Source organism: Solanum dulcamara, chromosome 3 (assembly GCF_947179165.1).
Source record: "Solanum dulcamara chromosome 3, daSolDulc1.2, whole genome shotgun sequence".
Lineage (NCBI taxonomy): Eukaryota > Viridiplantae > Streptophyta > Magnoliopsida > Solanales > Solanaceae > Solanum > Solanum dulcamara.
In genome coordinates, this window is record NC_077239.1 from 51,415,061 (window position 1) to 51,422,788 (window position 7,728).

Sequence of the window (7,728 nt, forward strand, 5' to 3'; positions counted from 1 at the left end):
GTAGGGCTAAGAAAACTAAGAGACGTAAAAAGGGTAGTAGGGTCGTGTTTGAGTAAAGGCTAAGATATGGCAACAGTGTCATTGGTCACTGATATCGGGACGTACAAGTAGCAAGGAGAATACAAAATCTCCTACAATAGGAAATAAGGAGACCAAAGAGTATATAAAGGAAGAAAAGAAAGAAGTAGGACAAAATAGCATTAGCACGAGCAAGTCATAGTGTGAAGTTGATATGTAAAGCAAGATGGGCTGGGAGACGAAAGGACTACGTTTACCTCATATCAGTGGTATAAGAGTAGTTGTGCAACCTATGAATAGTTATATACAGCATAAGACCAAGCGAAGGAGTACATGATAAAAAGGAGTTATGATATTTTGGAGACGTTATAAAGGAATACGAAGAGAAGTTAAATCAAATGGCCAAAAAGGATGGTTGAATTAAAGATCTACCTCGACACCGATTGTAAGAGAGAAGAAGAGAGGGCAAGGCAAAATATGAAGACTAGCAAGAAGACGCTAAGGAAAATATTAGGCTAAGATGAGTGCCTTCACACATTATTGCAAGGATGGCAATGGAACGTGACACGAGAACTTCCCAAGGGGTCACCCATACTAGTACTACTCTCACCCAAGCACGTTTAACTTTGGAATCCTGGTGGGATCCGGTGCGTTAGTGCTGCTATGATCGCATGAGATGGGAGAATCCGAACTAGCACCGAAGAACCGACACAAGATTATGTACCTAGACTTTTATAAGTTATAATAAGGGAATTATAAAAGAGCTTAAGCAAAACAAGCAGGATTAGCTGATTACTAACAGATGGCGCACTTGTATACCACAGTTCTTCAATATAATACCAGTTAATGATAAGGAAAACCACGGAATGGCTATACATGTCATTTTCTGAGGGGACTTTAGCATAACTTGGTAGCCAACTCTGATGGGAAAAAAGCAAAACCCAAAAGACGAGGGTACCAATTGATGTCATCTAAAGAAGACAAGAAGTAATATATGAGGTCGAAGATTCCACAATACGACCTTGGCTACAAGACTCACTTTGCACTCCCTAGACAGATAATTCTATATGGAATGTTATCCGTAGATTAACAATATCAGCCCATGTTTCTTTAATCAAGGACTACCTTTTCAGTCGAGATTATGTAAAATTATAGGTCAAGAGGGTGGTGAGACTTTATGGAGTTCCCATAGCTATTGTCTCAGATGAAGGATCCCGAGTTACAGTTAACTACTGAAGATCAGTCCAAGAAGAGATTGGGAAGACAGATAGGTCTTTGTACACTATTGTACCCTCATACCAAAGGACAGACTAAGCTTACTATCTAAACGCTAGAAGAGGTGTTACGAGCCTATACGGTTGACTCCAAAGGTAGCTTGGATAATTGCCTACTACCTGTCAAGAGTATTTACTACATCAACTATCATTCTACTCTCCAGATGGCCCCAGAAGAAACTTGGTATGGCAAAAAGAGTAGGTCATCAATTGGTGGGTTGTTGTTGGTAAAACATGACTAATAGGCCCAAGCGTGGTTCAATAAGCCATCGAGAAGGTGAAGGTTATTCAGGAGAGAGTGTTAGCAGCTCAGAGTCAACAGAAGTTATACGTAGGTAATCGACATCAACTTCTAGAGTTTCAAGTTAATGATTGGTCATTTTCGAAGGTACCCCCACAGAGAAAGTAATGAGATCCAGCAGGAAAGGGGACCTTAGTCCCAGATACATTGACCTTATCAGATCCTCTACCGAATAGGCAAGGTTACCTACGAGCTGGACTTACCAGTAAATTTGGAAGTGGTACATCCAGTCTTTCATATATCAATGCTTTGCAAGTATGTTGGTAATCCAACCCGAGTATATCCCATAGAGGGTATCATGTTCATAGAAGAGTTATCCTATGAGAAGCAACCTATCTCTATCCTGGGTTAGCGAAGTAGAAGATTGTGAACTAAGGATGTAGCTTCCGTCAAGGTATTATGGCAAAATAAAAATTGTGAAGAGATGACCTGGGAAGCAGAGGAGGAAATGAAACACAAGTATCCATCCCTACTCCTTACGTTATAGGTAATCCTAACCTTTGGTACTCTGATAGTGATAGCTTGATGAAAGTATGTGTTATTGCAATAGACAGGAATTTCCATATAATCTATATAAGATCTTAAGGAAGGTTTTGGTTCACATTCGAGGACGAATGTTTTAAATGGGGGAATGATGTTACACCCCGTACTTTTGTACTTTGGAATGCATTCTTAAGTCTTTTGAAAGGCTCTTAAGTTCTTAGAAGGATCGTAAGCCTCCTAAGTTTCTTAAGGGTTCCTAAAGTTTCTTAAAGCTTCTTAAGCCTTCTTATGAACTCTTAAGCTTCTTAAGAGTTACCATGTGAGCTGGGTAATCTATAATGCTATCAAACAACTCTAAAGAAAGGAGAATGTGATACCTCATAGTAGAGAAGATTGGAAATAGAGTTATAAGAATTTGGAAGAACTTGGAGACCAAATAATGAGTCATAGAACACAAATTATTAACGTAAGCTACCAACTTGGAAATCTTACATACTTAAGCTACTTGAGTGCATACCAAGCTTATGTAGCAAGAATTACATAGGTTCATAAAGTAAGATGAGATTATGAACCCACGAGGGAGAAAAGAAATGCCATATGGCAGCATGAGAGAGTGCCACATGGCAGTAGCTGGAGAAAGGGTAGTGTACCCCACCTATCATGTGGCATCCCATGGTTGGAAGGCATGGTGTGTTTGGCCAATAAGGGCTTACCACATGTCACCACTTAGGGGTTGACACGTGTCACTCCCCCATAAGGTGGCATATATGTATATATATATTATAAGTCATCCTTATCTCCAAAAAAAAATTCATTCTTTCACAAAAATATCTAGTCAAAGAAAAAGAGAAGAAAAGTCTAGAAAGAAAAAGAGAGAAGAGGAAACTTAAACTTGAGAAAGAGAGATACGGATTTGGAGCCAAAAAGGTAAGTTCTCTGATTTTCTTCCATGAATTAAATATCTAGGGTATACCATGATGTTATAAAGGTGTTATTAATGAAAATTTATGGTTTGGAGAAGCACCAAAACGTTAGCCAATAGCCCCAAAGTTCTAGCCATGCTAGGAGAGCTTCCGAGGCGAGTTTTGGTAAGTTTTGGCGAGTTTCGGGTAAGGTAAGGTTTTACCTTTCAAATGGAGTTTATGATGTTATTATGTGTTATATTACATGTCTTAAAAAATGTTGGAAATGGAAAAATTGTATAATGATGGTTGACGTTAGGATCAAACTAAATTGAAGTTGTCGTAGTTAAATCGAAGTCGAGTAGTGTGTTGCGATTGTGGTGCTGTGGTTGCAGCTGGTTGGATGGAGTTTTGAAGGATGTAAATTGTTCTAAAAGGGGTGTGGGTACTGTGGGTTTCATCCACACAACCCTCCATTTCATATTGTTAAAGGTTTTGCGAAATAAAGATTAAAAACTCTATTTTGATATCATAGCTTCGGGCGAGTTGTTTGGAGTTTGTATTGTGTAATGTTGAAGTAATTTAATTTTGTATATGCTGATGGTTTTTTTTGTTGGTATAGTTGTTGACACGGTGTCCGAGTTGAAATCTTGAGGATGTTAAAGTTATAGGGGAAATATTGCCTGATTTTCGGTAACTTCGGAACTAGTAACAAACTAGTCGAGGGTATTGGATAAGGAAACGATTCCTATGGGTACTTGGTTGTAGAGTTGGAAATTAGAAGTTGAAAGTCTATTAACCTTCGTATTACTCTCATGTTAATAGTTCAAGGAGATAACGAGGTGAGCGGGGTTACAGATAATCCACAAAAGGTATGTGAAGCTTACCCTTTCTTTTCTTTTGGCATGTATTAGCCTTAAGTTATATATATACGAAATTTGGGAGTTATTCCATTCATAAAGAGTTGAGTAGGAGTGAAGACCCTTGTTCACTTCTGAATGTTAGAACTCCTGCAATAAGTGGAGTCCTCGCCTTTCAAGTCTTCTGTTGGATGAAGAGTAGTACATATAAGGCCTATCTCCTTCTTTCGTTGAAATCACTTAAGGTAAGTGAAATGATGTCTGATATGAGTTTAGAGGTAATTCCATTTATAGGTTCCGGATATAATTCGTGACTCGTAGTCACTTCTAAATACTAAGGGTCCTAAAGTAGTTAAATTACTACTCTCGAGCCATCTATATGTTGAATAGTAAGTAGAAATATAAGCTCCTATTATAAAAGGTTTTGAGAGGATAAATGTCTCTGATTGTATAAGTTGTATCTCTTATTGCATAAGCTATGTGTCTGATTGCATAAGTTGTGTCTTTGATTGCATAAACTATATGGCATTATCTTGGTACACGTCAATGGTTCGTGAGGCCCTAATTGATGTAATCCCTAATACCATCTAAAGGGTACCTCGGAGAATTACTTTCCTAGTCTTTAAGTGATGGTTCACTTGACTGTTTCATTGAGTCTCAAGAGATGATTTAGTTGCATATAGTTTCTTATTATTCTACTCATGCATACGGTAACCCTTCTTTCACCATGTCCCATGTAGGGTTGGGCCTAATATCGTGCATAGTTTTACTATTTCTTTCATCGAGTCTCAGGCCAGACGCGATATGATACCGTGACATGATGGGTGATGCCATGTATGATGAGGGGATGTTATATATAGTGATATGATAATGTGATGATATAACGATGCGATAATGATACGAGTATTCATCGCATCCCGGGCTTGATAAAATATGATAATTATGACATCGAGTCCCATAATGGTCGGGTATGGTATATGGTGATATAAGGAAGGAACACTGAGTTCCTCACTAGAGGGTCGGGTATGGTATGTATATCTACAATGCGGCTACACTATAGATGTACCCTACTCTCTTCACTGAGTCGCTCACTAAAGGGCCGGATACTGTAGGTAGGCATGCATGTGCAAATATAGTGATACATTACTAACACCGAACCCCATAATGGGTTGAATATGTTATGATATATATATATATATATATATGATGAGGTTATGTCGTGTACGATGGTATGATGTCGTATACAATGACACAATGAAGTGATAAATATGATGAAAAAAGATGATGATATGATATTATGATGAAAATGATTTTACTGCATAAGATGCAGGCACGGTAATGGGTTAATTGTTATACTTGTCCCCTACATCTTTGTTCCAACTGTAATATCGTTATGGTGTTTTATTCTTACATACTCAGTGAATATTTTGTACTGACCCCCCTCTCTTCAGGGGGCTTCGTTTCATGCCCGCAGGTACAGACACGCGACTTGAGGATCTACCATCTTAGAATTCCACCCAGTGGGTTTAAGAACAGCTCCATCATGTCAGAGCCCATCTTTTGATACCCACCATTGATGTATATATTTGTTTGTTCAAGAGTACGGCGGGGGCCCTGTCCCACCTTATGTTTCTATTTCTTTTTACTTTTAGAGGTCTATAGATATGTATGTGGGTTGTATATGTATGTGTGAATAGTCGTGCCTATATGTTACGATAGTCTCGTCGACTTATATATATTATCTTGCCTGTTGGAACGCTATGACTCAAATAGGATATAGGTTTCCTTATAGTTAGTAAGGGTACACGCGAGTGTCTAGTTCGAGCACCCATCACTGCCTACGAGGTTGGATCATGACAAAAGTTTTCTTGCATTTGAATGAGTGATGTTGCTATTATGTGGATTCTATTATATGTCATTAAATTAAATGAAAAAACTTGTATAAAATAACGTATAAGAATCATTGGTGGGTTGCTTGGCGTATTCGTAGGTGTTCGGAACGGTTTCGAGCTTCTTTTATGTTGCTAGTTAGCGGATGTTTTAATATGTCGTTGTTGTTCTTATTGAGCTTGGAAGATTAAGTATGACTACAGTTATCGTATTGGTTGAACTGTTAGAAGATCTTTCGATGAAATGTTAAAACTATGGATCATTAAAGATAATTTGAATATGTGGTAGTCGTATGTGGATTGTTATCAAATGTTGTGAATGTCGAGTTGTTTAAAATGTTATGTGGGCTATTCGGAGTATTCTTGAATCTTGTCTTGGCTAGCCTTAACATTGCATTTGAACGTGTGATTGTTGATGCTACTTGATGCTTGTATGGCTGGCTGGGATGTGAAAGGAGTGAGCTATATAGGGGAGGTGTTGTCCAATTATCTAGAAATAACCTAATAAAGATAAAGTACATTTAATGCCTTTCCATAGCTTAACCATAGTGATTAACATCTTCATATAGGTTGGACACTACGGGCAGCATATACGTATTATGACAAATAGGCACTAAAGGTATGTGAAGCTATCCCTTCTTTATTTTGGCATGTCTTAGATATAAGTGATATATGATATGAGCTTTGGGGTAATTCCATCCATAGGTTCCGAGTATGATTCATGATTCTTATTCACTTCTTGATGTTAAAACTCTTAAAGTAGCTGAGCTACTGCCCTTGAGTCTTTTATATGTTGGACAGCCGTTGGTATGTGAAAGTCCCTATTCTTAAACACTCTATAATGATTAATATTCTTAAATTTCATAAGTTGTTTTGCATTATCTTGATGCGTGTCTATTATCCCTGAGGCTTTATTTGATATAGTTCATACTGACATTCAAATAGTATACAACATGATTATTGCTCTGATACTTGAGTATTAATTAACCTACTTATCTATTGAGTCTTAAATAATGATTTAAATGCATATGGTTACTCACTACTCTGTTTGTGCATACTGTTATTACATCTTTCATCGAGTCCCAGGCCGGGTATGTTATCATGCATAGTTTTACTATATTATTCACTGAGCCCCATAATAGGCTGGGTATGATATACGTGCGCACAATTTGTTCACCGAGTCCTTTAATAAAGGGCCGGGTACAGTATATGTATATGATAATATGATAATATAATGATATGATTATGGCACTGAGTCCCATAATGAGTCGGGTACGGTATGTGATAATGATATGCATAATTTGTTTTGTAAGGCACAAGTACAGTGAGTGCTTGATTATCATACTTGTCTCATGGACTCTCTACTTAAGTTATGAACTTTCTTACTATATTTCATGTTTTATATACTCAGTTCATTTCTTATACTGACCCCTTCCATACGAGGGGGGGTTTGTTTCATACCCGCAGGTACAGATACTCATTTTGGGGATCCACCAGCTTAGGATTTCCATTCAACTATTTTGGAGTGCTCCATTGTCCCAGAGCCTAGACTTTTGGTACAGATCATTTTAATGTATAGATATGTTTATTTAGAGGTATGATGGGACCCTGTCCCTCCATATGATACTTTTGATACTCCTAGAGGTCTGTAGACATATGTGTGGGTTGTGTGTATATATGTTCGGTTATGCCTATATAACTTGTATTTTGGACGTTCCCATTTGTAGAGGCAGCCTTCTCGGCTTACGTATGTATATATTTTGGGATGTTGTATGTAGTGAAAGCCTTTTTGGCTCGTGTATTATGATATTTTAATTAATTGTAAATTCTCCGGAGACAGGTTACCCTGATACATATATGTAACGCTTGAGATGACGTCCTGTTTTCACAAAGTCTCCATATTGTGTTTGGTTTTAGTTTGATGATGTTTAACAAATACGTATACAAGTTCCCAGATCGGGCACTAGTCACGGCCTACGAGGTTGGATCATGACAACTTGG

General features: G+C 37.8%; 1 pseudogene; it reads right to left on the reverse strand.

Moving 5' to 3' along the window:
* Positions 1-574: 574 nt before the first annotated feature.
* Positions 575-693, reverse strand: LOC129883763 (5S ribosomal RNA; annotated as a pseudogene).
* Between the last annotated feature and the right edge of the window lie 7,035 nt (positions 694-7,728).